Consider the following 14,327-nt stretch of genomic DNA (forward strand, 5'->3'; position numbering starts at 1 on the left):
TATTTGTAGACGTGAATAAGTCAGAGCGGCAAAGAGACCAACTGTTCTTTAGCACTATTCAACTAGAACCAAAGGAAAAAAGCGTGATGATTACTCTCTGACTAAAGAGGGTCAGATTAATAAATTAATGATGCATTCTACTGAGTGAGGATAGAGAGAATTGAATAGTACAATACCTCTTTGGAAATAGATGTTAATAAACTCTGTGTATGGAAGGTAAGTAATCCAAAAGAATCCTAGGTATTTGGCTTGAGCTACTGTGTGGATACTGCTATCATCTGCTGATAGATGGATAAGGTAGTAAAATCAACAGCTCCATTGTGAACATTCTAAATTTGAAATATCAAACATATTTATTGAAGATGTCTAAGGAGAGGTAAGAGTGATAAAGAGGGCTGAGAGTTTAAAGAGAAGTGACACTAACCATTCAACATGTAAAGACAGAATACAAAATAAAGAGCCATTGGAACGAAGGTAGGCATGAAGTAAACTAAGCAGAAAGAGGAGACCATGATGGCATAAAGAAAATAACAAAGTTTGTTTTTGTTTTTGTTTCCTTCCCTCTCAGGAGAGGATGATCAATTGTATCAAACATTGCTGAGAGATTAATAATAATAAAGGCAGCACATGAAAATCACTGCTGACCTAGAAGGTTCAGTGGAGTTTTAGTGAGGGGAGTCAGATTTGAAGAATATGAAAATAAATTATTGGTTATAAAGTGGGGCAATAAAATTTTAAAAAAAATATACATTTAAGAAGTTTTATTGTGAGAGTTGCAAAAAGTATAGCAGTAATCAGAGATGATATGGAACAAATATATATATATTTTTTAAGATGTGAGGTATTAAAGCATAGTAATAGGCATGTAATGAAAATATGAGGGAAACCCTGATATCTTTCAGTTGTTTTATGAAGTAAAATATAGCATCAGATAGTGTGAATTCAACTGTAGCTAATAGAAAAATAAATGGATACCTCTTCCAACCTGAGCCTGTCAGTGTCACTCCTAAAAGCTGGAAGTGGGAAACTAAAATACCCACACATGAATCTCTGTGAGACATGAGTGTTAGAGTGATGGCAATCTTGTTCCAAATGCCTCTTTTTTGTTTAAATAAATTTGAGTGGATTTCTCTATAACATTCAAAGATCACTAGGAAAGAACACTAAGTTAATGTTAAACTTTCCTGAAGTACTCCCAATCTGTAATATGCTTTTTTACATTGTGAATCTTCAATGAACAGACATATCTACAGTGTTTCTCAATATTTTGACCTTGAAATTATTTCTTAAGAATATTTCAAGGGACTAGTAATGATAAAAACAACAACAACAGCAACAACAACAAACCTTTCAATATTACCTAGTTCTTGCTTTCATCTCAAATTACCTGGATGGTCAACTTCATATTTTGCTTCTGGGTTTACTTCATTCTGTTCTTATTTTGGCACTCATCTCTTTACCTTCTACTTATTTCACTCAAATTTCATATATCAAACCTATACTCTCCACATTAATTTTACTCTTGACCCCTCTAAAATTTTAGGAGACTCCAAAATCACTGCGATTTGTTATTTGAGATGAGAATTTTATTGTTTCCCACAAGTCCTCTCATTTATGTTCTGGGAAGTATCTCCTCAAAATACTTATATCGATTTTTGAAGTTAAGTAATTGCAATATTTATATTTTCTTTAATTCAAAAAAGATAATAACAGAAAGTTAATGAAATTATATTAACCTTCCAAATCAATAGTACCATTTTCAATTATCTTGAAAGAGAAACTGCACATTCCTTGTTACGGAAGTTCGAAATGCGCTATTTTCATACATTCAGAAGCTTAGAATGCTCATAAGTATAATATACACAAAACACAGATTGCTGTTAACTGTGAGATGGTGTTTAACTTTGTACTGCTAGTTACGTTTCCATTTCAATGGTGTTTGAATTTAGCATAGCAATTGAATTCTCTTTGAAATCCACTACATTGAAATTCCACCTGCTTATCCACACTTTTTACTAAAAATTAAACTCTTAATGTTTACCGTGAGAGAAAAATACAGTTAAGAACTTCCTAAAATGTACTTTTCAGTACTTATATTTATACCAAACACGTGTTGCAATGACACATGTTTTGCATTTCAAACCATAAAACCTGGCTTATATACACTTTCATGCATTTATAGCCTTACTCAGGATAGAAACCATTTGCTTTTCACATAGCAATAAAAGCACAGAAACAATTCAAGATCTTGCTAAATAGGCCCCTAAACTTCATTACAGTTTGTTTAGTGTTTTTGTGAGGAGGAACTATTATTTCTGCTCCAAGCTCTTGATGTCTCCAGGGAGTGGAAATTAGCATCTATTGAGGAACAGAATGGAAAGTGAAGTTCGGGGGAATGGCAATGTGGAGAGAAGGAAAATGGGAAACCCACTCTTAGTGCAGCAGAAAAGCTTTCATGCAGAAAGTCCTGTGCCCTAATCAACCCTAGCTATCATGAATGGCTTCAAGAGCCAGTCAATTGATTAGAAGTTAGACATTCAGTCTCCGTAGAAAAGGAAAAAAGTGATGAGCAGGCAAAGGAAATACAAAGAATTTAAGAGAATAAAGAGTGAGGTAGGAAATGGAGAGGGGAGAAGAGAGTAAGAAAAGAGGAGAAAAAGAAGCAGAAAAAAATGAATGAGAAAGAATCAAGAGATTTCATAGCTAAGTTTCAACATGGGACAACTAGGAAAAATATCTGATCGCAGTCTTAATGGACTTTTCATGGCTGATCTGACTGCACTATAGCCAGATGGGTTAACAGTCTAGACAAGACTGAGTCATTTTAGGAGTATCATATATTATTGATCCATCTAAGATTATGTTAAGGTGATGATCTACTTACTTTAGGAATAATAGAAAATATGTTCCCTTGTTTTACAAAATTATAAGTGTATTAAGAGAAATAAGGATATGTTTTACAATTGCATATATACACATGCATATAGACTCACATACACACACACAAGGGTCTCTGTAAGAGCAATACCATATGTGTATAAGATTATTTCCCCTTCAATAAACAGTTAACTACATTAAAACAATATTGACAAGTATTCTGACACTTAGATTTTTATTCATGCAATTCTTATACCAATTCTTTGAAGTTAATATTTGCTCTCCTTTTATCTAAAACAGACTGTTTTTACAAAAGCTTTGTCTGCCTCTCTCCATTAATATCCAATTCAGTAAGAAAAGAGCTGACTTTGATTTATATAAGACAATTTTGAAGGTATTTTAAAGTTTCAAAATTAAAATATTTTCTTAATTTTTAAATTATGCTTCACGGAGAAAATAAAGAATTAAAATCAAAAGATAAGACTGACTTTGATCTTCAAAGCCAAGCTACATGCTTGTTGCATGAAGCTTCCAGGAAAATATACACACTTCATATCCACATGGTACCTAAATAGCCCTTAATAGCCTTGCAGGCTGCTGTTTGTAACACAAATCGGTCTTTTGGATAAATTGATTGATTGGAATTAAAATGCATAACTTATTAGTAAGGTTTCAGCTAGGTGAATAAATTGATACAAAATTTTTAAAATTGGAAAATAGGACACAGTTTTTACTAGCTGTGTTTATACCATTCATATTATCTACCCTCACATGCTCACATATACATACATATATATATATATATACATATATATATACACACACAATATAATCATAATATTTATGAATCATTTCCCTCTTTGAATATGAGATTCACTTAACATTTCCAATATGTCTATTCATCTAACCTAATTCCTCACCGACATAGCCAGGACTTGTTTAATTTCAACAGTCAGAAACTCAATGCAAGCATTTTGGGCAAAATAGGAAAATGTTTGTGGATCGTATAATTGGAGAAGTCAAGAGTGAAGCTAGTATAAAATATATATATATATATATATATATATATATATATATATATATATATATATCTGGAACCATTGACTTGATAAATACCAGAAATGTCTTTCTCTCTCACGTTCTCATACCTTTGATTTTCTCTACACATAGCTGAATTCTCTCTTGCTGCTGATGGGATTTTTTTTTTTTTTTTTTAATGAAGTAGATAGTGGCTTCTGGAGGCTGATTATTTGCACATCATTACAGCAATTTTCTCTATGCCTACCCTACTCCCCCAAATCCCTGGATAGTCATTTGATTGGCCACCTGGTTCATGTGCATGTGCCTATTTCTGGACCAATCTCTGTGGCCATGAGCTTGAGGTGCTGTGAGCCATGTCATGAGCCACCCTGAGGTAGGTCCCTGTTCTTGTAGTCAGAGCATGATCTTACCTGCAGAAAGGTGAGAAGCGAAGGTGATACAAGACAGACACACATTCATGACCAAAGTTATCATTTCTCTTTTTATGAAATGATATGGTTCTCCAGTGGTTATTACATCCGTGTGATTAATTCAGAAACAAATTCTTATTGAATAATAACTATGAATCACCACAACCACCACCGTCACACACACACAAAATAACATTTAATTCTTATTTCGGGGCAATCGTGCAAGGTATTTTTCACATTATCTCACAGGATTCTCCCCAAAATATTAAGAAATAGACTATTTCTGTTTAACATATGAGAAAACTGAAATTGTATGTAAGCATCTCAAACAAGCTAACCAAAAAATATAAGGTGTATTCAATTTTAGAATCTGTGTAGCTCAATCAAAGATCTTAAATATAATAGTAAGAGACATGGTAATAGTATAGCATAGATTTTAGGACTCTGAGGGATTCATTGCTGATGGTATGTATGATAAGACCAAAAAATTTACTGATAATTATGATGCAGCTATCATTACATATAAGATTAGGTACATTTGAATGTAATTGAATATGAAATAATAGTGATTTACTAAGACACGGTCTTATATTTTTCTCCCATAAACAAAGTCTGAGGGAAAGGGCACGATCCATTGTTGAAACAATGACTTTACAATCATCAGAGATCCACCCATAATATTTTGCTTTATGTTCCAACGGGCAGCAGATGTAACATTTCAATCATCATGTAGAGAGCATGAGAGGTGTGTTTCTCTGCCTTTAAAAATACTTCCCAAATGTTGCACACAGCACTTTTAGCTGGCACATTATCATATTGCCACATCTAGCTTACAAGAGAGTCTTGTAAATTGTTTTTATTTCATTCAGTCATGTGTGCATGTGTGCCCCTGAAAATCTAGGATTTTCTAACAGAAGAAAGGGAAAATGGATATTGGAGCAGGGAGCTAGGAGTCTCTGCCAAGAACTCTTACTTTCTCCTGCAACATATCACTGACATCAATCGTTCTTGGGGCACAACTTTTGTTGTTCTAGCCATGTTTCTTCATATAGTCAAAGGGTAAAATTCTTACCTATTATATTAAACATAAGATGTTTCTTTGTGATTTACTTCAGTAATACTATGTTTCAAAGTTCACGGTGAATTATCCCGAACAACTTTCTTAAGTCTAAACAATCATTTAGCATAGTGTATCCAAAAGTCATTTCCAGATATTCTAACTCCTCCTACGTATAACTTTTTATCTTTATATATCTCAAATATAATTTTAAATTTTGCTATATCAGGTTTTTACTGCTAGATACAAACCATAGCTCAGTAATTATCAACACTGACTGCATGATACAATCAACTGTGTTTCCTCTGGAATCATAAAATCTTTTTGTATCACTACAGGCCTATTGAATAAAAATCTGGGTGCATGCTTGCTTATGGGGATGTACCTATATACCAATTCAACATGTCATTCTAATTAATAGACACTGTTGAGACTTATTGATATGGATCATGTTCGCTGGAGGAAAGCTTCTTTATAACAGAAAATTACAGGTAAAAAAAATATCAAATACATTCAACTCTGAATAAATCCTCAGACTGCATTGCTTTTATTTATATAAAACAAAAAAATAAAAATAAAAACAGCTGTTTATATTAGATTTAAAAAAGAGAGAGAGAGTTGTTCTATCACATAATCATATTCTATATTATATTTTCCTAAGATTCTTATATGACTTTGTCCTTGACTGGCCAGGAACTATGCTTGGCAATAGAATTTCAAAAATGAAAAAGACCTGTCAGTTTAATGAAAAAGGGTTTTCAGAAATTTGGCCATTTCAGGTTGCGATATAGCTGTAATAGTACATTCAGGTTGCCACAGGATCACAGAACAAAGGCCCTTATTCCAACATAGAAGCACTCAGAGAAATTCATAAAGGAGACAATACCTGAAGTGACTCTTAAGGAATCAATCATAAATGTTATCTAGACAAAGTTGGAGTTTGTATTTAAGAGGGAGAGAGTATAGCTTAGGGTCAAGGGCCATATTAACCCTACTACCTATTTTTGTGACTATAGTTTATTTAAACATAATCATGCCACATTGTTACAGTAAAGTTTGATAATCACAGACTATTAAAGCCAAAGATATTTACTATCTAGGCTTTCATTAAAGACTTCCTGACTTCTGTATAGAATGGAGATAGTACCTGAAGCAGCACAATGTATTCAAGAAATTACAAAAGTTTAATATAACAAAGTATAAAAATTAAAGCTGAATAAAGTATTTTGAGTTTGGAATTATAAGTAGGAGACATGAAGAACTGTCTATGTTAGGTTAAGATACTTGTGTTTTATTGTTTGTGTCATGAAGAATAAATTATGAATTTTAAGAAGTAGAGTTATATGGCCAGATTTTGAAAAGATTACTCTGGTTGCATTTTGGAGGTACTTAAGAAATTCAAGATAACAAATGAAGAACCAGTTAATAAATGAGATGTCTCGAGATTCTAAACTAGTGCCAAAAAAAAAAAAAAGTGATGAATTGGAAAGAATCTACAGAGGCTCTTTCGAAAGTAAAATTAATAAGATTTGCTAAACTCATTTGTCCTCATTTTTGAAATATGCCTGCAAAATTTTGACACTCCTCCTTCAAAAGGTGGAACCTAATTACCCTTCTCTTGAATGTAGGACAGACCTAAGGACTCCTTTCTAACCAATAGAATGTGACAGAAGTGATGGCATGTAGCTGCCCAGGCAGGGTTATAAAGAATATAACTTCTATATGATTCTCTTTGCTCTAGAGAAATCCAGCCACCATGCCATTAGGATACTCAAGCTGCCCCAGAACAGCTTGAGTTTCATGGGAAGAGAAATTGACATCTCTCCCAAACCAGTTTGCAAGAAATGTGAGTGAGCTACCTTGGAACTGGATTCAACAACACTACCGAAGCCTTTAACTGACTGTAGCTCTGGTTAACATCTTGACTACAACCTAATGAGAGATCCTGAACCTGAATCCTTTTGCCAAGCTGCTTTCAGATTCCAGACTCCAAGAAACTGTGATAGAAATACATGTTTTTTGTTGCTATCAGCTACTGATTATGGGGATAATTTATTATGTAACAATACATAGTTAATAGATCAGCACTGACAGAAATGGGAAACACAGAAAAAGAAAAAAAAATTAGGGGGAAAGTGCTATGTTAAGTATGAGCCATGCTGATTTTGAAGGTCATTTGGGAGAGCCAAATGAACTTGAAGAGTAGAATTGAAATATTCTCCCCTAGTCTGACACTTGGGGAGAGGCCAGAGATTAAACTAACATTTTTGGGGGTAACTATCTGTTCTAATATACAATTTCCAAACTCTACTCAATTCGATTTTTATTTTAGCGAGTATATCTTCATTTACGGTAAGTTGTTTGTCTTTACTCTTTGCTTCTATGTCTGTTGATATGTAACATCTCCTAGTTCAGCAAATAGCAGTTACAAAAAATAAAAAAATTTTCTAAAAGAAGAGAACTTGCAAAGATAGACTTACAGTTTTTTGGCTTATATTCAAACTCCTGGTAGAGAAGCAAGGCTCTGAACCAACAACCAATGTACCTGGAAGGTAGAAAAGGTTTCAAGAGCCAAACTACAGACAGTATCAGTGATTCAGGAATTCAAACCCCAGGGCTTGATGATATTTTTCTTAGATATTCCAAACATATTCAAATGCAATGTACTCAAGCTGAAATCTGCTTGGATATGTTCAAAAGATAAGAGCAGTGAGGTTTGTGAAATCTCCAAATGTTTGCATACCACATACAGGAAATGCCTATATGCTGTTATATTCCTGAGCTCGCCTTCTAGCTTCCAGCATAAAAAATCTCTAGCACCATACTTTGAAAGTCAGCAGATTCACTCTCTGCCACAGCTGAGAGCATTGGGATAAGAAATATATAGTTAAATATTTATATATCAATGAGGAAAATCTACAGAAAATATATTTACTCTAGTTTATAAGAGGTTGAATTTGAAACTCAAAAGCAAGAAAAATGTGTCTAAAATGCCATCATAAATTCAAGAATATATAAATGTCAAATAATACAGTTTTTAAATTAGGATTTACTTTTTCAAGTTTTTTTTAATGGACATTTGTAACTCTTTGTGTTTAAATGTTCAATATACATTTAATAAGTTACCACTATTTGTGAAGCATCATATAGACATCGAGGACATGAAGTTGATAACACAAAATACTTTTCTTGACTAGCTGATGATCTCAAAAAATTGAAATGTGTCACCTTTTTCTATCATGAAAACTAAACTTTTTATGTCCACAAAATTACGCACACATACACACAAACACGCTATTTCAAAGAAAAACTGAATTACTCCTGTCTGTGTCAGACATAATGGGTTCTGATGCTCCCCTTAACACCCACAAACTATTCTGCCAAGTTTAGAACAATAACCATATGCAGCTTCACATGTCTTTAAACTTTCTTTTATAACATTCTCTCCTTGCACCGGTATAATTTCTCCTTCTCTTGAGTCTGATTTCTTCTTCTAAAAATTTAAAAAAAAAAAAAAAAAAACAACAACATTACTGAACTTTTGAAAGACCCTTTCATCTTAGATACAAAGTTAGGCCTACTCCGTGACTTTCAAGGGTGTAGATGGTAAGCAGAATTTCACTCAGTAGACCCAAAAGTTAGTATACTTTTTTAGTATTGAATACAGAATGGAAACTAATTTCTCATCATAATGGATGACCAATGTGGTCAACAAGAGGAACATTAGCCTGACTTCAATTAGTTGTGGTCAAAAAAAAAGAGAGAGAGATCTTACTATTTATAATTAGATGATGCTAATAGAGCCTACTTTATCCTAAGAACTGAGAATTAATTAAAATATAATCATTCCATCTGACTTTAATTTTCCTATGAAAATAACAGCAAAATGTCCTTGAGGTCCTTGTGAAGCTCTGAAAGACTGTACCCTAAGCAGCTAAGTGGGGGACTTACAGGATTGTCCAAGAGAGGTAGAATTGACAGCTCCTTAATTTGTTCAGACATAACTCTTATGAGAGTGAACTATTAAAAAGACATACACAATACCCACAGCACATAGTCACTAGAACATCTCTTCCTTACAAGCCACCTTCTCTTCACCCAATACCCAAGTATACACACATGGGTTCTTATTGTTGATTACAGGAAACATATTTAAAGAATCTCAAAGGGAAGAGGGAGTTATAACGTTTGTAGGATAATAAAAATTTTAAAATAAAATCTGTATGATATTCATAGATTGCCCAAAGACTTTTGTTTGTTTTATTCCCAGGAAAAGACAAAATTTAAGATACACAATCAAGATTTTAGGGGGCATTATAAATAATAAAGTTTATTATAATTCCTATTTTGTCTTTGCTTTCTAAATTTGTGTTATAAATATGCACCTCATATCTATACATATATCTATAGATACATACATACATACATATATGCATACATACATACATACATACATACATATATATTTTTTCTGAAAACAGAAGCTATCCTGGAACAACAGCTGGTTATTTTGAAACGTACTTTATGTTCCAAAGAGGTGCTATGACTTGTTCTCAATCCATGTGAAGAAAAAATAAGTGTGTGAAAAAATATTTGCTCTCTGTTTTTTAATAAGTTTTTAGGCACTACATGTTGAAACTTCTGACAGGGACAAAAAGCTGAAGACTTGCAAGGACTTAGCCCATAATTCAAGTAGATGCCATTGCATTATGACACTATGGGACTGTAAGTTTACAGTAGAATCATGAGCGATTGTATTTGTTGTCATAAATCAATAAATAATGCATTTATTAATTATTTCTTGAGTCTTGCTTTTAGTTTTGCACAGAACTTTATCTTTGAAATGATTTTGAGATAAAAATAGCACCACACCCTCATTATGTCATAACCACTATCTCAGTAGATCTCTGGAACATTATTTATATAAGTAGACTTTACTTATTGGCCTCATTAGCAATGAAGTAATCATATTTGTTATCCAAAGTTAATATTATGTACTTTTGGCTTATTGTCAATTTTAGATGAGATAAAATCCTGGCATATATCTAAAAGATTTTACATGACATAAGATACTGTATTTTTCTTTCTATACACTGTTCGTTTCGCAGGCACAACAGATAAATGGACTCTTGTGGAATAAAATATATAAAAGTTGAATATAGGGTAGAGTAAGGGATTATCAAAGAGGATAGAATAAGATGGATTGAGTGGGTTGATATACCACTTTAATATTTTAATTTTGTTTCTGAAAGTCTTAGGTGTGATAAGAATTAATCAGCATGTTTAACAAAGCCTTGAAAGGGAAAGTCTACTATGGAATGACCAGATAAATAAGACTGGTTATTGAAGGAGGTGAAAATGAAAGAAGTGAAAAAACTGGATGGAAAAAGTAGCACTGCACTTACTAGAAAAAGCTCCATTGATCCAATTACTAAAGAACATTTGTGAAACACCAAACATTTGCAAAGCACTGTATTGCGTGCTTTATACCTTAGAGTATGGGATATCAGGAGGAATTTAAAAATGAGCAGATATTAAACACTTGTATTTACATATTTAGTTTTACAGCAACCATATAAGGTAAATATAGATATTCCCTTGTTCCATAGGTTCAGAGACATAGGTAAACTGCTCTTTGTTAAACTCTTACATAAAAACTAAATTTTGGAACTGTTAATTGAACAAGTTCTTCTCCAAAAATCCACAATTAATCAATAAGTTTATCAATGAGGAAAATTCACAAATACTGTAGGAAATAACTTTTGTTTCCAAAATTATTAAATAGCACCTAGATTATTTTTCAAACACAGATACATTTGTGCATATAATGATGTAAAAATAAAAATTGTATGTAATGTTGAATATGTTCGCTGTTTAGTATTTTAATTTCTTTTACAGAAGATATAAAATTCATGGCAAGAATAATAGATAGGTGAATTTATAAGTTTTTTTAAATTTATTCTAAGAAAAAATTCAATATCTAATTTAAGCTTTATTTTATTCAGATAGTACTAAGGAAATTAAGAAATTTTCAGATATCTAAGTTATTTTGGCTATAAAACTTGAACTTTCTCAAGTCTTACTCTGGAGTTGATTTTAAATTGTTAAATTTTGAGTAGGGGAGGTAGAAGGTATATGCAAATAGTACTGAGTCATCAGTAGAAGAGGGATATCTACCTCTAAGTCATGAACTAACTCTGGTTAATGAGCCTAATACTAGCCCTTCCTCTGGATATAACTAATCTCATTTGGTATTTGATCATGTCCCAAGCCTTGTTAACAATTGGTAGAGAGTGAGCCAGTCCCTGGCCTGACTGTTGCACCTAGAAACATGAGCGTGACTTCACAGGCCATGCTGGACAATGGGAACTCAGGAGTATTGTCTTTGGCCCTCATATATGCCTAGATATGCCATGACACCTGTCTTTGTTCAGACTGCTATAACAAAATATCACAAACTGAGTGGCTTATAAATGACAGAAATTTATTTCTCACAGTTCTGGAGGCTAGAAGTCTAAGGTCAGGGTGCCAACATGATTGCTTAAGGGCCCTCTTTCGGGTTTCAGACTGCTGACTTCTGGCTGTGTCTTCACATGGTGGAAGGGGCTGAGAAGCTTTCTCAGGTTGCTTTTATAACAGCACTAATTCCATTTATGAGGTTTCTGTCCTCATGACCTAATCTCTTCCTAAATGCTCCAACTACTAAATGCCATCACCTTGGAGGTTAGATGTCAACATGTAAATTGGGAATGGGGCACAAAACATTCAGACCATAACAACAACTTTTCTATTCTGTGGCTAATACATCATGACAAATTCTGAGACTTTCTTTTGTTATATCCTTAGTTCCATCTAGCAAAAAGGACACTGATTCTCTTAGGTTTCTGATATCCAAATTTAAGGAGGTACTATATAATTTTATCCTCCTCTTCAGATTTAACATGTAAGGTGAATGTGGCTGTTGTGGAGAGGAGGGGAGACATCTCTAATTCTTCTCTCCTTCCCAAAGCAAAAGCTCTTTTATATCATGTGGAGAGGGAGTAAGACATACTGATCCTTGCTGACCCAGGTTATTTGAGCTTAAAGAAAAGACATTTGCCACTTTCGTATATTCTTTATCCCCCAGCCTCACAGTAATGGTGGCTCTAAGAGGAAAATCTACAAGGGAAAAGTCACAGGGTAAAAGAGAATATATAAGAGAAAAAATAAATACCTGGAATCAAATGGTATTTCTACCACCATTTGTCTCTGGAAAACCAATGTTTATCCTCAAGTAGTAATAATGAATTTTAAATACAATCAGATTTAAACTGAAATTACTAACTATCCCAAGCATATATTTGGTTAGTCTCCAGATGTTTTCAGATATTTATTATCGCATATTCAATAAAAATGCTGAATCTGTTTCCATTCTGGGGACTATTTGAAAACTATGTATACCAATAATATAGAACAGATTATTTTTAATTTTAAAGCTAGTGTAAAAAAATAAACATTATTGAAAGAAACTAGAAGAGTAAGAAAAAATAACATAATCTGTGTGATACACACACACACACACACACACATAGAAAGAAGCTTATTTTCCTCTTGCACTATTTATTTTACCTTAAGGGATGGCTAGTTGTATTTTTAATTTGGCTGCAATATTTCATATACTATAATAACCTTATAGAGAAACAAATATTCTTATTCATAGGGGCTTTTCCTATGAATAAGAACTGTTTTCTATATGCCTACGTTCTTGTGATTATTTTAGAAGAATCAGAAAATGTCCAAAAATATGCTTATTTTCTAATCACATGCTGCATTTTTATTAAATTGTATCCTTTAAAAAGCCCGATGCTTCACAGCCTCAAATAGGTCATGCATGAAAGTAAATAATGTCTTGATGATATAATCATTTACATTCTACAATTTCTGTAAACTTGCTTAATATTTGACAAACACATTTTTGTTTTGTTTTGTTTTATGAGAAATGCAATATTTTTAAGGAATATAGAATATGTTTTTAGGCAAAAAGTGGTTTATGCCATAATCAATTACTCAGTTACAGCTTTAAGATGGTTATTTATAAATTGCTTAATATGGTTGCCTTGTTTAATGCTTATTTTCATTATTTATTAGATTAATGGTGTAAACACAGTATTGATTCAAAGGGCAATACTTTTCATAAAATATACCTAACCATAAAATTGAGCAATAAAAGTTGAAATATAAAAACTCCTAGATTGGTTTCATCATCCCTTTAGAAACATATGTGAACTTTTGTTCTTCTGATGTATAGACACAGGGGACAATATAAATATTAGATGCACTTATTGTGCATCCCGATTAGGGGCAATTATCCTATTGATGTATTTTAATTCTGAACTTTTTAGAAAAGTATTTTGATTTAGAATACTTTGCTTAATAAAAAATCATTTCATATATGCAAAGCGTAAATTGAATTACATTTGAAATTATTATGCCCAATGCTTTTAATTCTGAAACTCGGTGAGATTGAAAACTTGTACAAGGAATCATAATGTATAATTAACCAATTTAATATTTTTTTCACTTTATACACATCCTGTTATCACTACCTACAGTCGATTTCAGGCAGTTTTTAAAATTTTAAGTTTGTTCTGTGTATAAAATCACCACAAAAGTATTATAATAAACACACCTGTGTTTGGCCTATGAAGTATTCTAAATACTTATAAAATTCTAAACATCTTCAAAATGTCTCTTGTATAGATCTCCCTCTTTCTGTTAACTGTTAATTTAGTGTGTACCCTCTTAACTTCTTGTCTACATGCTGCAATAGTCACCTAACTAGTCTCTGTTTCCAATCAATACTACATTCTATGGCCAGAGTTATTACCATTCTCCTGTTGTAAAATATTGATGTCCTATTGTTTGGAATAAATAACCAATTACTTAGCCTAGCATTTAAAACT

Source organism: Pteropus medius, unplaced genomic scaffold, assembly GCF_902729225.1.
Source record: "Pteropus medius unplaced genomic scaffold, Ma_sr-lr_union100, whole genome shotgun sequence".
NCBI classification, from domain to species: Eukaryota; Metazoa; Chordata; class Mammalia; order Chiroptera; family Pteropodidae; genus Pteropus; species Pteropus medius.